Source organism: Arachis ipaensis, chromosome B05 (assembly GCF_000816755.2).
Source record: "Arachis ipaensis cultivar K30076 chromosome B05, Araip1.1, whole genome shotgun sequence".
NCBI lineage: Eukaryota > Viridiplantae > Streptophyta > Magnoliopsida > Fabales > Fabaceae > Arachis > Arachis ipaensis.
Window position 1 is genome coordinate 138,435,121 of NC_029789.2, and position 4,415 is coordinate 138,439,535.

A 4,415-nucleotide genomic window follows, 5' to 3' on the forward strand; every position below is an offset into this window, starting at 1 on the left:
AATGATAATATTTGCTTTTCTGATGGATTTTGGATCAAGCATTGGTTCTTGTAGCATCAAAATTAATTTGGGCTTGTAGTAATAATAGCTTCAATTTGGCCCAAATAAAACACAACATTGTTTCAGCCACTATGATCACAATTAGATTAATATCAAGGCTGAGTGTTCATAGGCATATTGGGCTTGCACCAGAATTTCATTTTCGGCCCAATATTAAAAACCTGTAACAAAATTATTAATCAATATATATTAAATGGGAATCAAATTAATAATTTTGTAATTAATTACTTTTAATAATGTTTAGTCATCACAAATATTAATTTAGAGTTTTCTAAACTCATCATATCCCTATGCTTGAGAATGAATGGAGTATGTTAGGTAATATGCCGATTCCAGATAAGATGAAGGTGATAAATAAAAGCATCTCGAAATGAAATAGAGAAGTGTTTGAAAATATTGATGAAAGGATAAGAAAATTTGAGGAAGAGATAGTGAAGGTGGATGAGAACCTAGATGTGGGTAGAGATGTGGATGTGAATCTGAGTAGGAGGAAGGCTATTGCGAGTCAGCTAGAAATTTGGTATAGAAAAATAAAAGGAGAATATTGGAAACAAATGTCGAGAGAAAAACATTAAAGAGGTTGAATCCTAAATATGACGTGGGTAACATTAGCATCGAAGATAGATGTGCTAGAAGAGATGAAGAACTTTAGACCAATTAGCATGATTGGGAGTGTCTACAAAGTAATCTCGAATGTGTTGGTTTCAGAATGAAGAGTGTGATGAGTACATTGGTGGGGGAGGTGCAATCGAATTTTATCCAGCATTGACAAATCTTAGATAGTGCGCTGATTGCATGTGAAACGGAAGTAAGAAGAAAGGTGTCATTGTCAAGTTTGACTTCAAAAAGGCTTACGATACGGTAAAATGGGTATTTGTGGACCATATCTTGGAATGCATGAGCTTTGGTGAAGTATGGAGAAAATGGATAAGAGGAATGCTTAACACGGCGGCAATGTCCATTATTGTTAATGGTACTCCAATCGAACCATTCTCCATGGAGTGAGGCTCGCACCAAGGTGATCCAATGTCTCTATTTTTATTTATATTAGTGGCTGAAGTTTTGAATCAAATGCTAATAAAAACAAGAAATAGAGGTTTGGTGAATGACTACATCGAATGGTGGGAGAGACAGTCAGAAATGATCGTATATCACTATTGTTGATTGGGAGAGATAGTATAGCACTGTCACATCTTTAGTTTGCAAATGACACAATTCTGTTCTGTCCACCAGAAAGAAGAATTCTGAGAAACTATGGGAGGGTCCTAACATGTTTTGGTATGATGTCTGGTTTAGTGATCAATTATCAAAAGTCTACACTTATATTAATCAATGTTCACAATGAGGAAGCTACTTTCCTGGCAGAAGAGCTGAATTGTCCGATGGGGATATTGTCTATTACTTACTTGGGGATTCCATTGGGGGCTAATCCTAAAAGGATTGATACATGGAAGCCGATGGTTGAGAAAATGGAGAAGAAGTTGTGCAAGTGAAAAGCAAGGGTGTTATCTAAAGCGGGTAGACTTACGATTATTAAAGCGGTGATAAATAACCTTCTTATGAACTACTTAAGCATCTTCAAGCTACTCAAAGCTCTGGCAAAAAAGATTGTATCTATTTAGTCAAGGTTTTTTTGGGGTGAGAAAGCGGGGAGGTCAAAACTTCCTACAGTTAGTTGGAGTGAAATCCAAAAACCGAAAGAGTATGGTGGTCTAGGGGTTGGCGACATTACAATAAAAGACGCAACATTATTATTCAAATGGTGTTGGAGGTATTCAACAGAAGATAAACCAATGTGGAAGAGAACAGTTTCATCTTGTAATGGGGTGTCGCTCCTAAAGCCTATCCATAATCATGATGCTCCAAAATCTAATGGTCTATGGAAGGATATCTTTAGTGGTGCATGTGAGAATCGGTTCTGTAAGAAAGTAAGTTTGAAGGGGCTGAGATTGTGTGTGAAAAATGGAGAGAAAACTATATTTTGGGAGGATAGATGGCTTGGTGATTTAAGTTTGAGGGAGAAGTTTCCTAGGCTCTACGATATTTCTACTAAAAAATTGGACTATATTGCAAATTGTGGCTTTTGGGATGGTTTATCTTGGAACTGGAACTTGAGATAGAGTTGTCGTTTCTTTGAGTAGGAGTATAAATACTGTGAAAATTTACATACTTTGCTTCAAACTGTGGTTTTAAATGTAAGTACTCAGGATAAAGTCATTTAAAGCTTTTCAGAGGATAGAACCTTCTCGATCAAATCTTTTACTAACTTCACAGTAGCAATGACACCGGGATAGGCAGAATCAAGGCATACGTTTGATAATATCTGGAAAAGTGCTATACCATCAAGGGTAGAGTTGATCGTGGTCCTTGGCAAATTAAACACTGTAAAGAGGTTAGCAAATTTTAACATAATTGCTAAAAATCAATTGACTTGTATATTGTGTGGTTTGGATGAGGAGGATGGAGATTATTTGTTTGTTCATTGTAATTATGTGTCAATGTTATGGTCTAGAATAATGTTGATTGGAGGGATTAGTTGGGTTAGGCCAAGAGGTGTTAGAGAATTTTTTTTGAATCTTGGTGTAATCAGGGTGTAAAATGTGGTAGAAGAAAATAGTTGAATTTATTGTTTGCAATTGTTTGGACTACTTAGAGAGTTAGGAACAAAAAAGCTTTTGATAATAGGAGTATTCAAGCAAATGTTGCTTAGGAGGAGATATTAGTACGTTGAAAAGAATGCGAGTTACTCTATAAAAAAATTCAAAATTGAACATTCCTCTTAAGAATGGGGTGGCCGTGAAGGGCCTCACTATTATGGAGCAATCTTCGGTGGTGGCTGGGTGGCTTTGTGCAGAATTTGTGGTGCAGAATTTGTATGACAATAGGAGGGTACTTCCTAGATGCTGAGAATAAACTAGTGGCGCTGATTTGTGAATTTCATAGTTCAAGTTTAAGATTGGATGCACTTTTGAAAGGAGTTGAGATATTTGTTCAATTTGTTCTTGAAGAGTTCTTGACACTTCTACATAATCTGGTGATTAAAACTAATGAATTATTCCTAATAAATTAGTCTAAAGGTCAGGATAATGGCATGTCAAGTTTAAACTTCCAAAAGAATAAATTGAAGAACATGTTGGAACAAGTAGGACTTTGAAGTTTGTGTAAGCATCACAAAAGAAATTTAACTTCATTGATAAATGGAAACAACTTGTAGCAAGAAAAACTATAATAGTGTTATATGGTGTTAAATAGCTATGCTTTTCTTTGGTTCTTATTGTCAACTAAATTTGCTTCTCCCCGATGGCAATGTGGCAGGGGTGTAGTTATTTTGGTTATAGAAGTTGTTCTTCTTTATTGCTTCTATTAGGTCGTTTTGACTTTTTTTATTTTGTTTAGATCTTTTTAAAACTATTTTCTCCCACTTTTGTGTGGTCGAGAGTGTTAACAACCATGAAAAAAGTAGTGAAACAAAATGAAAAAGCAATGCATGGCAAGAATTATTATAGCAACGGACAAAATAAAAAATGAAAAGGCATTGAAACATTTTGGAGTGCAAGCCTTGCATTATATAGCTGGTCGCAAAACAATATTTGAAGACAAGAAAAATAAAGTGAGATTAGAGTATCATCTCATACACATGTTTCATCAATATTTTGCTTCATTTTTAAGCTTCATTTAAAATTTCTTTATTATGACTATCTGATGTCTATCTTTCTGTAATTGAAAAAAAAAGCTAGCTAATCATGGTGAAGCGAGAAAAATGAAAAAAAAATCATGAGTAAAAAGAGGCAAAAGAAATAAATTGAAAAAAGTCAAAGTAATTTATGTGTATTTAGATTTTATTGAACTAGAATTAGTCTCTCTTAACTAAGTTGGGATAGTACTTGATGATTGTTGAATATAGTTAGATTTCCTTTAGTTAAGTTGGGATAATATTTGGTAGCTATTAAACTAGTTTGGGTTCTTCTTAGCCAAGTTAGAATAGTATTTGGTGGATATTAAATGAATTATGTTGTAATTCATTGGTATTGGTATATGTAATAAATTAGCTTATAGTTAAAATTTTACTGTGATTATGGTGAAAACTAAATATAAATTTCGTTGCATATGGAAGTTAAATCAAGATACAGACTTGTGTGCTTCTCTCCTTTTCTACTATGTTTTGTTCTGACTTTAAAGACAAAACGCAAATAATCTCATACTAATTTAGCTTTTACGAAAACGGTTTTAAAAACTTCAACTTTAAAATGAACTTAAATGAATACCTCTTTCTCAAATTTTAGTATCGTCGTCAAATTTAAAATTGTTATTGTTAATTTTATATTTTTATTAGTGTCCAACTTGCTCGAATGCTC